General features: G+C 51.4%; 1 pseudogene; it reads left to right on the top strand.

The window, feature by feature from the left end:
- The first annotated feature begins 251 nt into the window (after positions 1-251).
- On the top strand, positions 252-21,085 carry LOC123627640 (annotated as a pseudogene).
- Positions 21,086-23,966: the final 2,881 nt, after the last annotated feature.

The raw sequence follows: 23,966 nt of genomic DNA, 5'->3' as shown, positions 1-23,966 counted from the left end.
AAAAGTCAACACTGGTACTGGTATGAATAACAGAGACAGTGTCATAAAGTGGTGTTTGCTATGCATCTGTGTGGCCCAGAACATTTAGGGTAGCGAAGATCACCTCTAAAGTGAAGTCTTTCAAGGAAGGGGAGACAGCAGGAAGCTGGGCTCACATTTTGTCTTTACTTCTTACTGGCTATGTTATCTCAGTCACGTTGCTTAACACTTTTGATTCCCAGCGTTTTCATCTGTAAGATGAGGGTCGTGACATGTACCTGCCTGCCAGAGTTGTCATATTTGCTACCCTGGCAGGGTGCCTTGCACTTAGCATGGGCTCAGTAGATGAGAGCTATGGTTATCTTTCAGATGGTGATGATGATAATATGACAATTTAACACGCAATCACTGTCACTTCTAATTCAGTTGGAGAATTTAAAATAATCATTTTATCCCTATCAGATGCCAGGGATGCTGATGTGAGTGCTCTAGATGCTACATAAATGTATTCTTCTTTGACTTTTAAACATTTACATAGTAATTAGAATCCGTTGAGCTAAAAGAGGGAGAAAACATCTCCTTCTGATCCCTCTGTCTACACTGCATGATTTGGATAAGAACAAGCAGGTCTGCAACGGTGGCTTCAGGTTCCCAGCTGTCTTCTTGTGGTATAGACATTGGATGTGTGGGTCATATGTACATCTTGTGCTGCCTGCAAAGATTTGATATCCAGAAGTTGGTAGAATACAATTTTTTTTTTTAAAAAAGGAAGTTTTTTGGTGCTAACCATGCAGACTCGCTTCTTGATATCCTATCATTTTTATTTTGTTCAGTTGAAATGAAGCAACAAAAAATGTAATAAGGCTCATGGGCTGTGGACACTCCTACTCAGCTGCCTCCTCATATCTTGTCCCTCTCTTCTCTTAGATGTGACATTTGCTGCGTCACCTTCTGAACACATCGAGGACTGCTGCGCCACAATGCACTTGTCCACAAATAGCTTCCCAGGGATGCAATGGGAAGGCCTTTCATACAGAACAACCCTTCGATTCCTGCTGGCTTCCATGACTTAGGATTCACTGACTTCTCCTGTAGGAAGTTTCCTCGCATTTCTCAGGTATTCTCATCAGCCCATGGAACCAACTGGCAGGTGCCTCCATGGTCCATGTACCTAGTTGGACTAAACTTCCTTAGCTGGAGGTTTCCTTTCCTCGGTTGGTATTTCCTCCTTTACCTCGGTTGGTATGTGTCTTTTTCATTACACCTTTTCTCTTACAATTCAGCTTGGCCCTTTCAGTCTTCCTTGAGTTGTTGGGTTGAGAGGGATGGGTGGTCTTTTATTTTAGGTTGAATTTCCTATTAGCTTGCCTGTGAATCTAGCTCATCATTGCCTTCTGCCTGCTCTTGGGGCTTTGGCATTTAAAGTTGTGAATTGTAAACCATCTCAGCCCTATCATAATTTCAATTTGCATTTTTAAAAATCTTTATTATTTGCATTATAGATAAATATTTCCAATATTATAGTTTCTATTAAAAATGATTTGGGTCATTGTTGACCTGAGTAAGAAAGAAACCCTATTTGTTCTCTGCTTGTAAAGCTGTGGTCCCCAACCCCAGGGCCACAGATTGGTACTAGTCCACAGCCTGTTAGGAACTGGGCCGCACAGCAGGAGGTGAACGGCAGGGCTGGGGAGGGAAGCTTCATCTGTATTTACAGCCACTCCCCACTGCTTACCATTCCCTGCCCCCCCTTGCCCCCTCGCTTCCATGAAAAAATTGTCTTCCATGAAACTAGTCCCTGGTGCTTGGGGACCACTGTTATAAAGCATCTACTAAAACTACTTTGAAATTATTTTTCCACTTTTAAAAATTGAGATAGAAGGTGTCAACAGTGAAATTCTTCAAGTGCGCAAGCCTCACGCTCAATGGATTGTTCCATATGCGTATACCCATGCAGCCCCTGATGACCTTCCCTCATGCCCCTCCCAGGCAATGTCCCCCTCTCCCACAATCACAGAGGTAGCCTGTGCTCCAGCCTCCGTCGCCATCAGTTAGTTTTGCAAGGCACCCATTTTTTTTAACCAAAGTCCTTTTTAGTATTCCCACTATAACAATCAATTGTAACAGCCACTTGGTTTTTCAAAGACATTTCATTCCAAGCAAAAAGAAATAAAAATAGACAAATACATATTTTGCCTATGAAAATAATGAGCTACCACTATCAGTTACCAATACCTTTTAACCTAAGTGGGCCAGATTCCTATCTTTGAGAGTTTATTTTCTGAAACTTTTTTTTTTTCAATCTCAGAATATTACAGAGGTACAAATGTTTTGGTTACATGAATTGCTTTTATATCCTTTGAGTCAAAGTTATAAGTGAAGGCACCTATTTTTAAAAAGAATTCTACCTTCATGGTATTGTTACTTAAATGTACCTCAGTCCTCTGGTGAGATACCCTGGCGAGTAACGTCATTCATCAAACAAACATGATTCTTAACATTTTTGTGGCTTTCCTTACTCAATCTGGGGTTAGCAAGCAAGCAGTCAGCTCCTTTTATATTATGGAGAAACTGGGGCAATTGTGTAACAAATACTTTGTGCATCTCTGTTTAGCGATTTCTTTCTCAATCCTCACCTTTGTGCCCTTGCTTTTGCCGGTGGTTCCCACAGGCCTGGTGTGAAACAAACCTGTGAAGATGCATCAGTGAGCAGCACCGCTTCGTCTGTGACACCTGCGACAAGGCGTTCCCCATGTTCTCCTCGCTCGCCCTGCACAAGCAGACCCACGCTGCTGAGGACCAGGGGCAGGAGAAACTGCAGGCCAAGAGCCTGCCTGGTGACGCCCTGGACCAGAAGGTCTTCCTGGCCTTCCTGGGCCTGCAGCACACCAAAGACATCAGGCCTGCCCCCGCTGCGGAGCCCCTGCCAGATGACAACCAAACAATACAGCTCCAGACACTCAAGCAAGTGTCAGCTACCTCAGGAGCCCGGCTGCACCAGCGTGCTGAGTCTGTCTCCTTTCGAAGCTGCTTCCCTGGGCGGTTCTCTCACGGTCCTCCCTGCGACCAAGGAGAGCATGAAGCATCTGTCCCTGCAGCCCTTCCAGAAGGGCTTCATCATCCAGCCAGACAGTAGCATCCTGGTCAAGCCCATCTCTGGCGAGTCAGCCATCGAGCTGGCGGACATCCAGCAGATTCTGAAGATGGCAGCCTCGGCTCCCCCTCAGATCAGTCTTCCGCCTCTCTCCAAGGCCCCTGCCGCCCCCCTGCAGGCGATTTTCAAGCACATGCCCCCTCTGAAGCCAAAGCCCCTGGTCACACCACGGACAGTGGTGGCCACCTCCACGCCCCCGCCTCTCATCAATGCCCAGCAGGCCTGCCCTGGCTGCATCAGCCCCAGCCTCCCGCCGCCACCCCTGAAGCTCTTCAAAGGCTCGGTGGAAGCGACCTCCAACGCGCACCTGCTGCAGTCCAAGTCCGGGGCCCGCCAAACGCAGCCACGCAGCTCTTCCTGCAGCAGCCACCGGTGGATCTGCCCGGCCAGCCTGAGATGAAGAGGCAGTTGGAGCAGGACAGTATCATCGAGGCCGTGCCGCCGCTGAGCATGGAGGCCAAGATCAAGCAAGAGATCACCGAGGGGTAGCTCAAGGCCATCGTGACAGCGCCCGGTGGCAAGAAGACGCCCGCCATGCGCAAGGTGCTCTGCCCCTGCCGCTTCTGCAACCAGGTGTTCGCCTTCTCCGGGGCGCTGCTCGCGCACGTGCGCTCCCACCTGGGCATCTCGCGGCACCAGTGCAACGTCTGCGACTACATCGCCGCGGACAAGGCCGCGCTCATCCGCCACCTGCGCACTCACAGTGGGGAGCGGCCCTACATCTGCAAGACCTGCCACTACCCCTTCACTGTCAAGGCCACCTGCGAGCGGCATCTATGCAAGAAGCACCTCAAGGCCACCCGCAAGGAGATCGAGAAAAACATCGAGTACGTGAGCAGCAGCGCGGCGGAGCTGGCGGACGCCTTCTGCGCCCCGGACACCGTGTGCCGGCTGCGCGGGGAGGACCTGGAGCACTGCCGCGCCCTGCGCATCCACATGCGAACCCTTCGAGTGCAAGGAGTGCAGCGCCGCGTTCGCGGCCAAACGCAACTGCATCCACCACATCCTCAGGTAGCACCTGCACGTGCCCGAGCACGACATCGAGAGCTGTGTGCTGGCGGCCGATGGTGGCCTGGGCCCCGTGGAGGCGCCGTCGGCCGACGCCTCGGGGAGGGGCGAGGAGGGAGGCTGCACTGCCTTTGGGGACCGCAAGCCCCTCGTGGCCTTCCCAGAGCCCCAAGATGGCTTTCTTCACGGGCGCCCCGCCCAGCCTCTGTCTCCTCACGTCCCGGTCAAGTCGGAGCCCCCAGCAGCTGTGCCGTGGACTTCAACGAGCCCCTGGGCTTTTCTCAGAAGGGCCTGGCCCTGGTCCAAGTGAAGCAGGAAAACGTCTCCTCCTTCCTGAGCCTTCCACCCTGGTCCCCTATGACTGCTCCCTGGCGCCCACCGGCCTGTCCATCCGCAAGAACCTCAGGAAGGGAGAAAAGGATACAGATGCTCCCAGTGAAGCCAAGAAGCCGGATCAGGACTCAGGGAGCGGCGAGCAGCCCTCTCCTTGTCCAGCAGTCTGCCCTTCCCTGCCAGCGACTTTGGGACCCAGTGGGGTACTGGAAAGCCCTGCAGGCCCTGCAGCGGCTGTTACAACAGCCACCACCCTGGATCCCCACGCTCAGCCCCTCCGGGCTCCGTTCAGCTGGCTGTGCCCGTCTACTCCTCAGCTCCTGTCAGCAGCCCACCCCTCTTGGGCAACTCAGCCCTCCTGAGCAGCCCAGCCTTGCTGCGGCCATTGCGGCCGAAGCCCCCTCTGCTCTTGCCAAAGCCCCCCATGACGGAAGAGCTGCCCCCACTGGCCTCCATCACCCAGATCATCTCATCCGTGTCCTCGGCCCCTACCCTGCTGAAAACCAAGGTGACAGACCCGGGACCCACGAGCACTGGGAGTAACATGGCTTTGGATGGCTCAGGAGGCTCTGCCCCCAAAGCCACCACTGCCCCCGCCACAAGCCCAAAAGAGTCCACCGACCCACCCCCTCCCGCCAGCAGCCCGGAGGTGGCCTCACCCACAGAGCAGGGGCCAGGTGGCTCATCAAAGAAGAGGGGCCGCAAGAGGGGGACAAGGAGCCGACCCTGAGCCAACAGTGGTGGGGTGGACCTAGACTCCAGCGGGGAGTTTACCAGCATTGAGAAGATGCTGGCCACCACGGACACCAACAGGTTCAGTCCGTTTCTGCAGACTGCAGAGGAGGATGCTCAGGATGAGGTGGCCGCAGACCACCACGGGCCCAGTGATGAAGAGCAGGGCAGCCCCCCAGAAGACAAGCTGCTGAGGGCAAAGCGGAACTCCTACACCAACTGCCTGCAGAAGATCAACTGTCCCCACTGTCCCCGGGTCTTCCCTTGGGCCAGCTCCCTGCAGAGGCACATGCTCACACACACTGGTAAGAGGGCCCGCTGGGCTCCCAGGCGGTGAGTTGTACTTCCTGGGGGAGGCTGTGCTCCAGCCAGCAGGAGAGCGAGGGGTGGGGTGGAAAGTGAGGGGCTTTCTCCCAGCTCCGTTCACTCCGAGCTTCGCTTCTTCCTCAGTGTCCGAAGCCACAGGCTGCCTGGTGGTGCTGTGAGGTTTTTTCACGTGCTCTTAGTACCCACAGTGGCCTGTGCCATGAGCTGAGCCCTCCCAGAGCCGCTGGTGAAGGGAAGTGTTCAGCCTGGGGTGTTTTCAGTGAAAGTGGTCATAGGCCCTCGGATCACTCACATCCATCCACCCGTCCCTCTTGGAGAAGGTAGTGTGATTCTCTACTGGTTAAGCATGGAGGTGGCTCCAGAGTCGGGACTTTGTATGAAGGTATTGGGGCATAATGAGCTCGGTGCTTTGACACAAGACATTCCATCTGGTGTCCTCAGTGCAGCTATTTAAGTTTTGATCACTCTGAAATTATTTTGGCTGCCATATATTTTTAAAGAGAAATATTGCAAATTGTGAGGTTGGTCATTTTCTTTTAGTTCACTAAGGTGGTCGCATCTTCCTTCCCCTGTTTATTGTGAAAATCAGCGATGGGTGGTGGTAGAATTATTTTTTCAATTTTATTTGTACTAAAATTGTCGGCTGTTCTGGAGAAACACCCAAGTGTAAATAATATTCTAAGTAACAGACATAAATTGCCAAAAAGGTATCCCAAAAGTATTGTTCAGGCTGAGTTGGGGGGCTCACATGTGTAATCCCAGCACTTCAGGAGGCTGACTGGTGAGGATTGCTTGGGCCCAGGAGTTTGAGACTAGCCTGGGTAAGACCCTGTCTCTATAAAAAAATGTTTTTAAAAATTAGCCAGGCATGGTGGTGGACACCTGTCATCCCAGCTTCTCAGGAGGCTGAGGTTGGAGAATCGTTTGAGCCTAGGAGGTCAAGGCTGCAGTGACCTGTGATTGTGTCACTATACTCCAGCCTAGGTGACAGAGTGAGACCTTGTCTCTGATAAAAATAAAAATTTTTAAATTTTTTAAAAAATATTGTTTAAACACTGGTTTCTAGAAGTTGATTTTTAAAGAGAAGATTAGGATAGGAAAATACTTAAAAAAATTTTATACTTGGTACTTCTGATATTCAAATGGCTATAACAACTCTCATCTTAATTATAATTTTTTGAATATTCTCATAGGATTTATATCATCAAATAAGGGTAAATTAAGATTTTTTTTACCCTTTTGGAGTTTATAACCCAAATATTAAAAAATAGATGGGGCCTAAAACCAAATGGCACTGCATGTATGGTGTAGGATTGCCAGATAAAATACAGTTAAATTTTAATGTCAGAGAAACATCAAATATTTTTTTACTATTATCTCAAATATTGCATGGAAAGTCATTACACTAAAAATTTTTTGGTGTTTATCTGACATTCAAATTTAACTGCACATCCTGGATTTTTACTTGCTGACTGTGGCAACCCCAGAGAATCGGACATTTACAGCAGCAGCTGTATGGTGAGGGGAAGCTAGTGGGAATTCCCTGTGTCGAGGTGGAAACACGTCGTTTAGGGTTGATGATGCTGCGGAGCTTTGGAGAAGCTCATAGAAAGCTGCTTCTGCTATGCAAGGTGCAGTAGCAGGCGGGGCACAGAGTGGAGCCAGGGGAGGGAAGGGAAGCTGGGAGTCATGGCTGGGAGGGTTGGGGTCTCTCTAAGGCCACACTGGTGGCGAGAGATTGCCACATAGATGTGGCATTTCTCTCTGGTGTGGTGGAGACTCGAATCCAGGAGTCGATTGGTAGCAAATGAGGAGCGCCTGTCCAGGGACAACTCACTTCACGGGAACCAGGATTTCTGTTAATAGATTGGCAAAGTACATACTGCCTTCTCAGGCTGTCATTTTCTTCCCATTGAAATAATTTAAGCCTGACAAAGTAAAGCAAGCCTTCTAATGACAACAGCAGTTCAGGAAGGCAAAGACATCTTCAAGAGAAGGTGGCCCACTTAGCAGTCTCTTCGGCTACTCATTTTGGGAGACACCTGTTTGTCGCCTGCCAAAAGTCTATGAAGTGAGTCTTTCTGTTACCGCTTTTCAGAGAGCAGATGGTCTGGATCTGATGGCCGGCTTGGCTCTTGCCCGTCCTCCCGCAGCGCCTCTCCCTGTGCCTCCCAGACGAGAGGCCTGTGCCTAGTGGCTACTGTGTACACTTTCCCCAGACGAGGCCACTTATTCTCGGACCTTTCTATTCCCAGCAAACGGATGCTCTCCGTGAGGGGACTGGGGTGGCCAGGATTTCCTTTCAAGAGTTGTGCCTGTGCCTTTGCAGATGCCTGATGGGCATTCCCACCTGGGCTGCACTCAGGATTACTTGGCTTTTGATGCCAAAATGTCAGTGTTGGTTTAAAATTTGGTAGCGTTGGGAAGTGGGAGGTTCATGTAAGAAGGCATAGGGTAGACGTAAATATGAGTCCACTCTGCCTCTTCTCCCTTCAGAGTTCCTGATAACCTTAATAGATGTGCATGTTTTTGCCCCATCCCTGAACGCCCTATCTGGGTAGGATGAAGAAACCTGCCAAGAGCCAGTCTTCATGACAGTCCTGGGAGGGCGATGCTGTCCACATCTGGCCAGGAGGAAATCGGGGCCTAGGTGGGGAGGCGAATAACCTGGCCGCAGTCATTGGGGATGAGGAGGAGAGCTGCAGTGCGAGCCAGGGTGGAGCTCCCTGCAGCTGCCCCAGGGTCAAGGCACATGTGGCCACCTGGTCCTCCATGTGCAGGTGGACAGGGTGCACCCTCTCTGCCTCCCTGTGTCCTCACAGGTCCGAGTGCAGAAGGTTGGGAAGTGGTTTGAGATAGAGGAGGAATGTTGCCACGGGTCAGAATGCTGTTAACTACCTCAAGACCTGCTGACTGCGGAATTGTTAGCCACCTGCACAGACGCTGTTTAAAGGCCGGTGCCCACTGGGCTCTGTTAATTTCCTCTGCTGTGCTTCACTGTTTGGTTTCTAGGGACAATCTCAGCATCATCTCTATGAAATCACATCATATTGAGTGTTCTGTGCCAGTGAGTGAGAACATTGTGCATCCATCGAGCGTTAGGACTAGAAAGAGCCGAGGAAACCATCTGAGCGGCCCCTCTAGCCACAGAGCTGACCTCCTCCTGGTGGGCAGCTCTGCTGTCACTCAGAGCTTTGCGGACCCCTGGCTCCCTAGGCGTGAGTTAAGAGTACGGAAATTCAACCCTGACTCTGCAACCGCCCTGCAAACAAAGGTGTTATACATGGAAGATGTTTTTTGTTTTTCAGTGTGGCGTTAACATCTGGCTGAGTTCCAGCCAGGAGTGTTGAGCAGCGTCCGGTTTTAGACTGCGATTTAAGCACACTGTCTATACCTTGAGGTCGGCCTCCTCCCACCCTCTCAGCAAATTCATGGAATTACCCTACTTTGTCTCACACACGTGATCCGCAGTCCAGCCACTGTGCAAAGGGCCAGCGAGAGGTAGAGCTGATGTTAAGCGTCCCGCGAGGGGCCCCCTGCTGGCCGCGGGCAGGGAGTGCATGGCCTCAGCCCTTTCCCGCTCCGGGCTCAGGCTCCAGGAACTGTTTCTGAGGAGGAAGCTGGCGTGGCCCTCAACTGTTCACACCCCTGGCCACGGTCCCACACACACCTGCCTTTCCGCCTTCCACTGCCCTCCAGCTTTCTCCCAGCCCGCAGCTTCCTGCTGATGGGGACAGATCCTGGTTCCTTACCTTTCCCTCCCTGAACGTGCCACCCCCTCACGAGACAAAAGTGCACTGTTCTGCCTTTACCTCCTGGGAGCATCTTATGTGCTTTTAGGCCACAGGTGGAGGAGGGAGTGCCAGAAAACACAGCCAGTCCGTTCCGGCCTCTGTCCCAATTTTCTTCCTCCCCCTGTTTGCTCTGGTTCCTTGTCCCGCGGTGACGGAGTTGGGACCCTGGAACGTCCATTCGGGGCTCCCCTGCTCACTCACTTGCTCAGGGGTGGCCGCCTCGAGCTCTTCTCGTTGACAGCGCTGCTCCCAGCCTGCCAGTGCTGATGGGCGGCGAGCGTCGGAGTTGAAATCCAGGAGTCCAAACCTGGGTGTGGACAGCCCCTCCCACACCAGTTGTATTTGGCTATTTTTAACTTTGTTAAGTGGCAGCTTTGGCCATTTTAACCCAGCCCCATGTACACCTCTGCCAAACCCAGAGAGCAAGTACCCAAAGACAGGCGCCTTCACAGCAGGGTGGCAGAGGAAGGAGAGGAAGCCGGAGGCGGGGGCGGAGCGAGCGGGGGGAGGGGGGAGGCTCAAGTTGTATCTTCTTTTTAAGAAAAAAACAGAAGTAACTCCCAGGTTTTCCATCCTTGTTATAACCCAGCTTTCTAACCCTGATTTTCTTTGAAAAGTGAAGAGTGACATTTTCAGTTCTGCGTTCTTGGTCTCGGTGGCCAAGGTCACGATCTCGGCACACGTATTCTTGCTGTTCACTCTTCCCTTGCTCTTACCTCTGTTGGATAATAGTGTAAGTTGCCTGTTTTCCTTTCTTGTCTGTCCTGTGAGAATGAAAGCTAGCTGGCTGATAGTGCTGACACTCACATTGTGGAGGGGAGGCGATGTCATAGGCCTTGGGTACACAGGTCACTCATTGTGGGTACACTTTGGGAAGCTTCATAATTGGATTTAGTATTTTGGCATCATTAAATTTTCTCCTGCATTTAGCATTCATAGGAATCTTCATCACAGGATGTCAGCCTGACTGTCCTAACCAGTTGTGTAGGTGACACATTCACTGGTGTGACAGTTATAGAGTAATCATGTAATAATAGGTGGCAGCGAGAAGCCAGCGGTTTCTTTGAAATCAAGAATCCTGGCATAGCAGTGTCTGCCTTGTTTTCCTCTAGGCCTGGTTTCCTTCCGCTCCACCTGGTCAGACTCAGAGAAGCTGCAATGTTGCCTTTTAACAATAAAACACTTTTAACGATAAAATGTTAAAGGAAAAGTGTTTTATTCTTACTTGAAATTATTAAATACCACGTTCCACTTTTAATGAAAAACAAGAAGTAATTTGAAAGATGCACCATGAACATTGAAATACTTTACAGACTAGTCAATGAAAAGTATGATATGTATTTTTTTTTAACGTGAATGTTTTTTTACAAATTTAGCAGAAAACACCTGCAGAACTACATGAGGGGACACTTTAAAGCCGTAGTCCCCAACCTTTTTGGCACCAGAGACCAATTTCATGGAAGACAATTTTTCATGGACCTGGGAGGAGGTGACGGGCAGCAGCTGTAAATACAGATAAAGCTTCGCTTGCCGATCACCTCCTGCTGTGCGGCCGGATTCCTAACAGGCCACCACCAGTACCGGTCTGCCGCCCAGGGCTTGGTGACCGCAGTTTTAAAGCATTCGGTGGGTTTTCCACATTATGTGCAGGGACCCTTGAGGAGCTCCTCAACAGTACGCAGACCAGGTATCTGGGTTTCTGATTCGCCCTTTAATTGTTGCAGGCATCTGTATTCTTAAAAAGCCCCCCAGGGGATTTGGAAGCATCATCTTAAAGCCTCTTTCAGCTCAGCGCTCTTTGACTACTCCTGCTGCACAAGTGTGGCCGAGCTGTCACGTCGGAGGTGCTGGGTCCACACCTTCGCACACTGTATGAACAGTGCCCCTTGGAATTGTGCAGCGTGGCAGTGCCAGTCGAGCCTAGTCCTTCCTTCTGAGACAACGTCCCTTCTGGCCACCCTGGGTGCCAGGCCCCTGCCATACAGGCACAGTGGTGTGTGGCCGTGGGCGCTTGCAGTGGTTCAGGCTTCCTCGGATGTCAGTTGGAGCGGAGTCTGCAGGCCCCGTGATTTGTGTTTCCAGGGAGCTGTGCTGGTTGACTCTTCCCGCCAGCTGTTGACTCACGTGTTTGATTGTGGCAGTCTCAAGGTTATAAGACACCAGTACCGGACCCCGGCTCTGAAGTCCTGTTTGTCAGTACATAAAACCTTTTGCCCTGTAATATTGGAAACTGGAACACCAGAATCTAGTGATTGCGGAGAGGGAGTGAGAGGAAGAACCTGATGATACAGCAAATGACTTGCCACTGTCTTCTCTCTCCTGGAGCCCCTCATCCCGTCCCCATTCCTCTACTCCTCCGGCACTCCTCCTCCCCTCCCTGCCCTCCTCCCTTCTTAGCCACTCCCCCTCCCTTTCTTCTTGTCCTTTCTCTTTCCCTCACATCCATCCATAGGAATCCAGGACAAGTTGCAGCGGAGCTTCGATTGCATTTTGAAACCCAGTGTTTACAGTACAAAAGGCATCCAAATAAAAGAGTATAGGCAGACCAAAGCAGAAAACTGAGGGGAGGGAGGGCTGCACCTCTCGCAGCGGTCCGCCGGTCTGTGGGGTGGGGGCGGTGCGGGGCCTGCCAGCGTGTTCTCTTGCACGCACATCTGTCGAGTGGAGCATATGATCTCATGCAGACTTCGTTCTGTGCTGGTCTCTCATTTACTACCAAGCGAGGGGAACAAAGAGCCTTTAATGTAACGAGAAGACCTCCTGTCTCTTGCCAGCTAGGACCACAGTGACCTTGAGCAGAGGTCACTTCAGGACATCTTGGCAAGTCAGACAGGAGTTGTCTTGGGAAACTCAGTGTGGGAGGGCCACAGCCCGCCTAGGTCAGGAGGGAGCTGGCCCCCTGGGCAGGGTCTGTGTGGCCCCCCAAGATATTCAGGAGGGCCTGGGCAGCTTGCTCGTCCCATGTGCTCTCCCAGCATCTGTAATTACAGTGTACTCACCACACTAGAGACCACCGAAGGGCGTCTTTCTCTTTGTGGTAGAACATAGGTGTCTTCTCGCTGCTAAAATCCCTGCATTTGCTTTTATCTTTTATTATTGTGTGATACTTTTAATTGCAATACCATTGTTTTACTGTAAACATACAAATCTTGGTTTCATTGTTATCTTTCTTGCAGTATTCTTAAGTCAAAACCTCACTCTGTTTCCACTCAGGAGAAGGGAGAATGACCATTTTAGTTATTGGTGTTCTCATTCTTTTTAAAAATGTGTTTTGTTTATTTTCTTGAAAGGAAAGGGTGGGGGGGGGGAAACAAATGCCAATATTCCCAGGAGAGTGAATCAAAAGCGACTTTTCTTTTTCATTGCAATAAAAAGCCAGATAAATATATATATTTTTTCCTGCTTCAGGTCAGAAACCCTTCCCTTGTCAAAAATGCGATGCCTCCTTTTCTACCAAATCTAACTGTGAATGCCACCAGTTGCGCAAACACGGAGTTACCACCTGTTCCCTGAGAAGAAACGGGCTTATCCCCCAGTCAAAAGAGAGTGATGTTGGATCCCATGATAGCACAGGTAGTGCCGCCAGGTGATGGAGAACTGAGAGAGAGGGAGAGGCAGGAGGTCAGTTAAGAGTTGCAGCAAACCCCGGTGTCTGAGCCGTGGTGGGGCTGCCCAGTAGGCCCCAGAGCTGGCAGCCCGGAAAGGTGGGCCCTGACGAGGGTCGGGAGCATAAGTCCTGGGTCGGATCAGTGGGATGAACGGCAGGACTGGCTCTTGAGCCAGAAGCCCAGGGAGTTCGGGAAACAATGGCTGTGCCCCTAGGTGACTTTTCAGGTCTGCCAGGGAAGACGTCTCCCTCCCAGCAGAAGATGCCTTTGTTCCTGCTGCTGGGAGGCGGGATATAAGGGGAGAGCTACAATTTTTAGCACTTGGTGTGAACACGTCCAAAAGGGATGTGAAAGCTCACAGGTTTGGGGAACCCCAGCCTCTGCAGCCTGCTCAGGAGCAGGGATGGGCCCCCCGGGATGCCAGGGCAGTTGCAGGAACCAGGGGTGTGAGCCCTGGGTAGGAAGGAACACAGTGTTTCTCTTTTCAATAACTCTCTTCCCGGTACAAAACTGTGTCCTGTTTGAAAAAGCACTCTGCATGTCCTTTCTTTAATATATCTCTGCTTGCCCTGAATCCGGGTATCGTTCTCTGTGCCGACCTGTGCTTCCCCCTCCAGCCCTCCCAGAGCGATTAACGGCTGCCCAACAGGTCTTTCGCCGCCTTTCCTTCCCTTACAGCTTCTGCATTTACTCGCGTCCTCTATTCAGTCCTCTCTGACTGCCCGGGTTCTCCACCTGCCACCCCCCAGAACAACAAAACAAAAGACAGCCTGCTACAGATGCTCAGACACTGCCCCAGTTGGCGCTGGGTAGGGACAGTGCTGGATTCAGCCCTTCAGGCCTAGAAAGCTCCCCGTTGCCTGAAGCCAGGGAGATTCTCCTGTGTTCTCCTGGGGTGTAATTGTGTCCTTAGTGGGGGGGTGGCGTGTGTTTGGGGAGACACCCTGCCCTCTGCCCCAGGAGTCGGTGTGGACAGAGGTGGGGCATTGGCTCTAGCCCCCAGCCCTCTTGTTCGTGCCTCAGTTACGGAGGGAGCCAGGCACGTCTGAACAGAGCACCTCCAGGAAGGCCATCCGTCACCACGGGGGAAGCCACGCTCCGCCCCTCCCCAGCCTCCCGCCGAGCCCCGGGGAAGCTAATCATGAGTGCGCTTGCCTGCCTGGCCCTCCGGTCTGGATCAGACCCTCTGAGGGTATAAAAGTGAAGGCCAGTTTGCTCACTCCTTCCCCAGCTCCCAGCTCCACAGAATTCACCAGGATCTTGAGTAAAGAAAAGCGTGGATGCCCACAGAATCTTGCCGTGACTTAGATCTCCATGAGCCGAGGATGATCTGCTTTTCAACCCACGGAAAGCCACAGCGATGCCGGCAGAGCACACATTTGCTGCAGACCGTCCTACTAATGTTTAATTTAACCGCCGGCCACCATCTTACCTGTTAGTCTGGAACGTGTTCTCTCTGCCTGGTTTAGAAAGCGGCCGTGTGATTCTTCCCAAAGCAGTTGCCAAGGCGGGAAAGCAGTTGGTAATGGAGGGAGTTGAAGGGAGCCCTTGGGTTCCCGTGTTTGCAAACAATTCTTTAAAGTGTAGGAGCTCACACTGGGTGTGCATGTTGCATTCAGCCACTTGACCACAGGGGAGCTCACTGGGACTCCTGCTGACCTGAGGGCAGCCTTGAAGCTGCAGACACAAAGCTAAGTCGGAGTCACGGTCTCAGCTTCAGCTCAGCACCAGGTTTTACGCTATGGGTGTATTTATGAGTTCACAGTTAAAAGTTTTTGTTTTTCCAAATCCCATCAAAGCCCTTCCCCACCTCCACCCTGCCCCAGAAATTGTACAGGTTTTCTTGAAGGGACAAATCCTCTAGAAAAAGAAAAGTCACTGAAAGTTGTAATGCGAAACCAGCAAAGAGAAAATGTTTGGTTTAATTGTGGCCACAATCCATGGTGAGAAAAAGGCCTGAGATTTCAGAGGGAGAGAAAGGGGGTTAGGGAAGTAGAGTTTGGTGATTTCGAGGAGGAATTTTAAAACCAGGTAAAGCTCATGGGGGTGGGGTGAAGACTTCATATGGGCTCCCTCCCATGAAGCTAGAAGTGAGGCTTTGGAGGAAGACTATGTTTTTTAAAAAGGCAGGAAATGACCAAGGAAGTTCTTGAGGAGTTTTCTAGGCTTATATGCCTAGCCTAGATCACATTTTGTTAAAATTCCTTGACATGTTTTATAATGTAGGTCTGACTTTTCAGTCATATAAGGTCGTTCAATAAAATGTCCCCAGATTTTCCCTCAAAAGAGTGCTACAAATGCCACAGTGGTGGGTGGGTCTCCCTTAAATGGGACCATATTGAATATTCAGCTTTAAACTGAAACTCTTCTCTCCTGGGCAGAGAGGTGTCCTGGCCCACTTTGCCCTTGGGGGACGCCCTTTGTCCTTGCCACCGAGGTGCGCTGCCCAATCAGGTAACTATTTAGATTGGTTGCCTGCCCCATCTGTGGAGGAACATTTCAGTTTAGGAAGCAATAAGCTTTAATTGTTGGGCTGAATAGGGTAGTCTCCAGCGTCCTGTAGGGGGAGCTTCAAGTTTATAGTCTAGTAGGATTCCTTCTGCTTCCTCTAGCAGTTTTCTTAGATGTTTAATGGCACAGATGAGGAACTGATGGACAGAGGAGAAATGCATGTTTTTAAGATAGCATTTCACATAAAAAGTCATCAGCTCAGCTACCTGCATTTAGGATTCTGGGTGTTGAGGAGGGTAGGTATCTAAATAGGACCTGGCCTTAAAAGTTACGTATTCACGATATGTGAAGAGGTGAAGGCTGTTGTTCACAAGAGTCACTAATAAAACTCAGTTGGGGCAGGGCACAGTGGCTGACACCTGTAATCCCAGTACTTTGGGAGGCCCAGGTAGGAAGATTGCTTGCAGCCATGAGTTCAAGACCAGCCTGGACAACATAGCAAGACCCCATCTCTATAAAAAATAATAAAAATTAGCCCGCTGTGGTGGTGCGTGCCTGTAGTTCCTACAGCTCGGGAAGTTGAGACGGGAGGATAGCTTGAGCCCAGGCGTTCAAGGCTGCAATTCAAGGAGTGCAGTGGTGCTATGATGGTACCACTGCACTCCAGCCTGGGTAACACAGCAAGACCTCATCTCTAAAAAATAATAAATAAGTAATTTTTAAAAATCAGTTGGAGTTAGCTGGGCATGGTGGCTCGTGCCTGTAATCCTAGCACTCTGGGAGGCCAAGGCAGGAGGATTGCTTGAGCTCAGGAATTCAAGACCAGCCTGAGCAAGAGTGAGATCCCGTCTCTACTAAAAAATAGAAAGAAATTTGGTTGGGCAACTAAAAACATAAAAAAAAATTAGCCTGGCATAGTGGCACACACCTGTAGTCCCAGCTACTTGGGAGGCTGAGGCAGGGGGATCTCTTGAGCCCAGGAGTTTGAGGTTGCTGTGAACTAAGCTGATGCCACAGCACTCTACCAGGCAACAGAGTGAGACTCTGTCTCAAAAAAAAAAAAAAAAATCACTTGGAGTTGCTTGGAACTTGAAGGGCATGGGCTACCCTGCTAAAACACTCCCCCCAGTGGGAGTTTGGTAAAATACAACCAAGGCTCCTTTGTCCGAAGAGAAGTGAGTTGGCCTGTGTTGTACTTGGGTGAACACTGCATTGTTCCCACAAAGGAAGGCCCAAAGCAGGAACAGTTGGATTAGTATATTTACTTGGATTTCGTTTCAGAGTTCATTTTGATTTTTTTCGAGTTTTATCGTTTTAAATATGTTCTGAACAGTTAAAATAATCCATGTTCTTTGCTGAGAAAAACAAATTAATGGAAACAGCATAGACTATACTGAGAGAAAGAGAAAGTAACCGGAGAGTAAACCTTTTTTTAAAAAAATGCCACAAAGTCAACAAATAGATTGAGCATTTTGTATTTTTATGGTAAATTTTATACCAAAATCCATTCTATGGATGCTCTCTATTGAAACGATTCAAGAAAATGAACATTTAGGTTTTCTTTAGAATGTGGCCTAAACATTGGTGTGCGTCTATCAGGAATCACATTCTTTAAGCTTTCAGATAATTTTCAGAAATCATTTCTTGTCAAAAATTTTATATTCACACCATAGTTACGTTTCCTTCTGAAACATCCTTTGATACCCAAACAGTGGCTGCCAAAAGGCGCAGTCAGAATAAAAGGAATGAAATGAAATGAGTGGAAGTTGTGCAGACGGTTGTAGGTAAGCCAGAAGCCCCAGGCAGGGCAGCTGTTATCTCTTTACACCATGGGAGGAGGCAGGACCAGCTCCTTACCCCAGCCCCCATGGCCACCTTGATGGCAAATGATTGCGAATGGGTCATTAAAAAGGAATAATAGATGAGAGTTGACATTGTGCTATGTCTGGTCACATCAAGTGCGAATCCAGGTTAGGTGCATGACCCTGTGCCGGCCCAAGCCCTGTAATCAGGCCTGGCGTATGGAGAATCTAATATTATAGCATCTAATACATGTGCTGTCAAGAAAAGGAATCCCATTCGGCTGAGTCTCCGAGGAACTCCCGAACCCCTGCAGTAGTAAGTTAGCCACTCAACCTACAGCTAAACAGCAGGTCCTGGCCAGCTTGGGATTCACTGCTACAGCACATTTAAAAAAAGTCATTAAGTCCTAGTTCAACCTGAATCAAGAAAAGGCGAGGCAGTGCTTTTGACACTGTTGGGTGTCATTAATGTTGCCACAGTGCCCTCCCTTAAGAGGATCCTTGAAAACTGGTGGACTTCCCACATGTAATTTTGCTGTGGGCAGTGGACAGATAGGAACGAATCAAGAGGTGGGAAGTCAGGGTCCAAGAGAGCCTGCAACCCAGAATCCCTCATCTCCAAGCCACCCACAGCCCTTCACGGTCAGCTCCCCTGCCCCTGTGCCCTTGCTGACCCTGGCATTCAGGGGGTCCCTTCCCTTTGTGATGTTCCCACCCCCCCACGGGGCTGACAGCAGCGGAAACCTTCAAGTGTGCATGCGCCTCCTGTAGCTTCTGAACTCTTTACCTGGAAGTGAGCTCTCAGGCAGGAGTGTATGTGCCATATAGGGACACAGAATGCAGGCTTGGGGCCATTTCCTAGGACACTCTTCAGAGACCATGCTTGGAGGATTCTGGGTGGTCCTGTGAATGTTGCATGTTTGTGTAATCTCTTTGCACTGGAAAAATAACTTACAACTTGGCTTCCTCAACCTCCCTAGTGCTGCGAGTCTCTGGAATGCACCCCTCTCCTACCTCGCAGCCCCTGTCTGCGCTGCCTGAGTCACTCACACCTTCCTGCGGGGTGGGGCCAGCTGAGCGTCCCTGTGTGTGGCAGTGGAGGCCCAGCCAGCCCTGGGAACCCACCTGCGAGGATGTGGAGGCTGTTTTTGCCTTTCTGAAGTGCCCAGGTTCGTCTTGGTCCTCCTCGGGGATGTAAGGGGTGTAGAGACTGTGGGGTGAGAGAAGTCCTTACTGGGTCTGGGGTAGGGGCTGCTGGGGTGGCATCCTTGGAAGGCGTGTCCTTGGTGGCATCCCCTCTGAACTCCTCCCGCACTGTGCTTGCCCACACAGACAGCCAGTCAGACAGAGCCGTCGGCCACGGCAGGCGACGTGCTGGATCTCACCTCCGAGGGACAGGGAGCAGCCGCCATCCCAGGGAGCCGCTGGGCTCGGCCAAGTCTCAGGGGACCCCCCTGCGGAGGAAGCCGAGGGGGGATCGGCTCCCCTGTGTGTGGGGAAGAGAAGGGGCCCAGGAGAACCCGAAGGCAGAGGAGGAGCGGGCCCGGAGGAGAGAGCTGGGGACGCCGACGGCGGAGGAAGACGCGGCCGGCAGCAAGAGCCCGGACCTGGACGTCGCCAGCAAGCTCCGGGGCTTCCGGCTGGCCGAGGGCGAGGCGGGCACTGTAGGCGGCGGCGGCTCTGCCCGCAGGACCGGAAGCACGCCTGCGACACCTGCGGGAAGAGCTTCAAGTTCCTGGCACCCTGAGCCGCCACAGGAAGGCACACGGCTGCCAGGAGCCCGGGGAGGAGAAGGGTGTGCCGCCTGCAGAAGGCGGGGGTGGAGTGGCGGAGAGGCCACCGCCCAGCCCTGAGCCCGACGAGAAGCCCACGGAGCCGGCCCGGGCGGGGAGCAGGCCGAGGGCCCCTCCGATGGGGAGGGCGCGGCTGAGAAGAGGTCCTCGGAGAAGAGTGATGACGACAAGAAACCAAAGACAGACTCCCCCAGACGCATGACCAGCAAGGCAGACAAGAGGAAGAAAGTCTGCAGCGTGTGCAACAAGCGGTTCTGGTCGCTGCAGGACCGGACCCGGCACATGCGGTCGCACGCAGGTAAGGGGCGGGAGATGAGCTGGGCCCCCGGTGACGGAAGCCGGTGCAGGCGGCTGCCAGTAGGGCACTCACTGAGGTTGCCGGTGTCCCCTCTGAAGAGGCCCCGGGGAAACCAGGAGTTGAAGGAATTGTCCCTTTGGCCCTTGAAAGTGGTGTAGGCCTCCTATAGCCAGGCAGGAGAGTGGTCCCTCAGCAGTGGTGCTTTTGAGAGCGTTGGGATCAGTCCCTTAGTCCTCCGAGCCTCGGTCTTCCTGTCTGTAGAATGGGGTGGTGGCTGCCCTGTCTTGGGCAGGTGTCTAGAAGAAGGTGAACGCTAGGCACATGGAGCCACGTGGTCTCATCAGGGCTAGTCTTGTGGCAGGAAAGACGCCTGCTGCCCCAGGCCCCTGTGGGGAAGGCACTGTGTCATCTGTTAGGGTCAGGTGGTTTTTCCTTTCTTGGCTGCGTATCTGCCGGGCTGAGGTGACCGGCTCCTCTGCGGCCACACAAGCACAGCAGGGCTCCCGTGCTCCTCCCGGGGCTCGCCCACCACCCACAGAGGGCAGGCTGCAGACCCCAAAGCAGGAGCCTTTGTTTAGGCAGGAGAAAGGAGGCCTGGTTATGCTTGTGAAGCCAAAAGATAGAAATATCCTTCCTCCCTCCTCAATAAGCCCCAGGCCCTGGTCTTGGTCTCAGCTTCCGTCTCCCTCACAGCACAGCCCACAGCAGGTGTGTGGCCCCCACACCAGCCCCTCGCTGGGGTGTGAAGGCTACATGCGTGGCTCAGAGGTACTCCTGGGCTCGACAGGTGGCAGTCCCAGCTGCTCCTGGCTCGGTGCGTGAGCCCTCGGGAAAGCCCGGGTGCTCCACATCAGACACGGGGAGCATCTCCTGCCTCCAGCAGCGGTGCTGCTGTCCCTGCAGAGGCCCCGGAGACCCCTGTTCCTGTCTGTGCCTGTCCCACCACTAGACTCTTTCCCAGGCTGTGATCGAAGCCAGTCTGTGTGTCCCCGAGTCCTCTGCTTCCGGGATTCTGGTTTCCCGGCTGAGTCTGTAGAAAACTCATGTTGAGAGAGCAGCAGGAGAGAAGCGTGGCCCCTATATGTGTCCTCTCCAGTTTGCCGGTTCAGAGGAAGAAGAGAGCTCTCGCTGAGTAGGAGAGGGAGCCCTCATCCCCACCTGGCACTGCCCAGGGACATCGGTACCGGTGGCCTTAGCACTAACGGACGCACAATCTCTTTCTCCTGTTCTCCAGGGGAGAGGCCGTACAAATGTCAGACCTGCGAGCGAACCTTCACCTTGAAGCACAGCCTTGTTCGCCACCAGCGGATCCACCAGAAAGCCAGGCACGCCAAACACCACGGGAAGGACAGCGACAAGGACGAGCGGGGTGAGGAGGACAGTGAGAACGAGTCCACCCACAGCGGCAACAACCCCGTCTCGGAGAACGAGGCCGAGTCGGCTCCCAACACCAGCAACCACATGGCCGTCACCGGAGCCGGAAGGAGAGCTTGGCCAGCTCAGCCAAGGATTGCAGCCGCAGGGGGAGAAGGCCGCGGCGGGGCGGGCGGCCGAGCCTGGCCGGGGCGACCCTGACCCCGAGAGCCCCGCAGCCCCAGCGCAAGACCCGCTGGAGCCGCGCAGCAAGAGGCCTGCCCAGCCTGCCCTGGCCGGCGACGGTGCCTCGCAGCTCCTGGGGATGGAATGACAGGCTGCCCGTCCCCCTCAGCACACAGACAAAAGCCAGCAGAGCAAAGCGTCCGAATCTGCACTCACGAGGTTTCCTCGGTGCCCTCCGCCGTCGGGGAGCGAGCGAGAGACGCGCGAGTGTGGCCGCTCCCCAGTGCCATAGCCTCGCCACGGGCGTGCGTGGCCACCGCGTGCCCATCCCAGTGCCTTAACTACTCACCGGATCCTGCGCCTCATCGCGGGGGTTGTTTTTCCAAAATGACTTCTTTAAAAAAGAAAACAAATATTTTAATGAGTTGTCTGGAAAGGACCTGTTCATTTGAGCATTAATGTTCCCCTTGTGTTGTGTGTGTGAGCTTGTCCTTGAGAACCTGTGAAACAGAAGAAAAACATGCCCTTGGATACCCGTCGCCAATAACTGGAAGACAATGATGTGAATTTCATGAGTGACCAGAAGAGAGGTGGATAAGATGATAATTTCTCAAATAGACCCTTTTTTTTTGTCTGTTTGCTATGTTGTGGAGCTGTCGTCTGGTCTTTGGTATTACAGGATGTGGTTGATGACGGTTTCCAATATGGTTTCAAGCCAAAACCAGGGAAGATTCTAGCTTCAACCTTGTATGTGTTTCTATTCTTTCGGCATTAGACGTGGTTACTGTTCAAGTTTCAAGACATTTGTTCTTAATTCACAGAGAAGAGTTTAACCCCCCTGCCCCCAGCAACTTGACTCTGGAAAACATATATGGATGGCATATATTTGATTTTCCCTCTCTCCCCTTTCGGTATATGTATTAATAATGTTATTATTAATATTATTTTTAGTTCATCAGTTTCCTGGTCTCTGCATTCAGCAGAAACAAATGGGCAATATTTGTCCTGGAGACCTGCGCTGCCCCCGGGTCCCCATATAAACTTTTGCCTGTGGCTGCCGCTGGCCCCCTTGGTGGCAGCTCTTCTGCTACACTCAGAGAAGCCTTTCTTCCGTGACTGCAGTACCCAGCAGGGGCCGTGAGCGCCCCTCCCGAACACGGCCAAGGAGCAGCTCAGAGAGGGGAGAGCGAGGCTGCATGCGTCTGGGGCGCAGGCGTGGAGAAGCCAGGCTGTGCCCAGAGCACTGCAGAGATGGCTTTCGAGAAAGCAAGGCAGTGAGGAGCACGTCACTCACGAGCAAGTATCCCCAGTCTTCCTGCTAAGCCCCGTGAGTCCAAGCCTTACCCAGCTGTGCTACTGTCATTTGCAAAGCGAGGAAATACCACTACTGGTGATAAAACTACACACGTAAGGTGTCAGATGAGAAATAGATTTATATTTACCTTCCTGCGATTTGGGGTTGGTGCTTGAAGATAAATGTGCTGTTCTAGTTTCTTAAATAGCCCGAACCCCTGGGTGCAAAAAGGCAGGATTCTTTTGACCCATGAGTATCCTGTGCAGGCGATAGACTCCCTCGCTGGGGCCTGCAGCGAGGAGAATATATCCTACTGTAGCTGAGCTCGAGGACGCCGAGCCGGCCTGCTGCCGGGGACTCCCTGTGTGCGCTCCGTGGGAGGCAGGCGTCCCTCTGCCCCATGTCCCCCTGTTCCACGTCCCTCCCCCGGCCCTCCACAGCCCCTTGGGCTCCTTTACTGAGACTTGTGCACACAGAGCCACACACACCCCTGTACCCCACTTCATCGTGTCTAGTGGCTGGAATCCAACCCACCAGACTTCAAAGGAAGGTAGATAGTCGTGAGATAATGGAAAGTGATATCTTTGCATATGAAAGGAAAAAGGTTGAGGTATATATGATTTTCACTGTATTAGGGATGTATGAACCAGTTTAAAAACGAAGTTTTATTTACTGTAGAGGTGAATGCAAATCAGAACCAATGATCCCTTGGTCTACTTAGTTAAAACCAGTTCATACATCCCTTAGGTTTTTTTTATTATTATTACGATTGTTATTGTTATTTTTGTTGTTGTTATTATTTGGGGTTTCTTTGTGTTTTGTTTTTCTCTGCAACTCCCCACACTAAACTCGCAATATTGTGGGGAGAAGCCGTGACTAAACGCTACGCCGCGGTGAGATGTAGCAGTGATCGGCGCCCGGCCGTGTGCAGCCGGGGCACAGCTCGCAATAATCACTATTGATTTAAAGCTTTATTTAGCCTTCATCTGTACCCTCGTAGTCAATAGGGTCCTGCCATATTTTATTAGTGAGGTTGAGAAATGTATTATTTGTTTGTTGTTGTGCCCCTCCCCCAATATTAAACTGTGAAATTTGTGATTTGTTTAAGCTCTGGGTGAATCATAGCTTAGATTGCATGTCTAGCTAATTTGTTTCTATACATTTTGTTTGATTCTCTTTCTCCTTCTCTCAGGGCTTTTACAAAAATATATATATATATATATGGATCTTCTGAAAAGTTTTTTGAGGTGCAAATTTCTTCTCTTTTGTTTTTTCTCTTTCATTAATGGACACAATGCTGAGATTCAGTCACTACATGAAACACCTGGCTGTGAAAACAAAACAAAAAAGACCCCAAGGGGCTGTTTTCCAAGCAGCGCTGGGGAAGCTACGTAACAGTCGGATGCCAGTTTCAGAAAGATTCATCATGTGTTCTGACCCTCTGTTCGTCTCTTTCCTCTCCTCTCTTTCAAGAAGGAAGTTGATCCTAGAGATTTCAGCCCATGCATTAAACAGGAAACAATAATAAATGTGTAGAATTCATATTTCTCCAAAGGGAACTTAAAAACTGCTGCTACATGTTATGTACAAAACTGGTTTATGCCACATGAACAGAGAATCACAAGTTTGGTTTTGGTACTTTTTATTCCTCTTGTATTCAGTTGTATAGAACTTCCGAATTCAGAATGAAAAGAAAGCTGTTCTGTATCAAACCATCTAAGCAATAAATGTTATATTTTAAAAGTGGCAGATTGCCGGTCACGTGGCCGTCCTGTGATTTGCTGTGATCCCGTCCCCAACCGCAGCCCGCCCGGGGCGCACAGGCCTGCTTCCCGACACTGCGGGCACCCCGGG

Source organism: Lemur catta, chromosome 26 (genome assembly GCF_020740605.2).
Source record: "Lemur catta isolate mLemCat1 chromosome 26, mLemCat1.pri, whole genome shotgun sequence".
Taxonomy (NCBI): Eukaryota; Metazoa; Chordata; class Mammalia; order Primates; family Lemuridae; genus Lemur; species Lemur catta.
The sequence above is the reverse complement of the archived record's forward strand: the minus strand, read 5'-3'. Positions and strand labels throughout refer to the sequence as shown.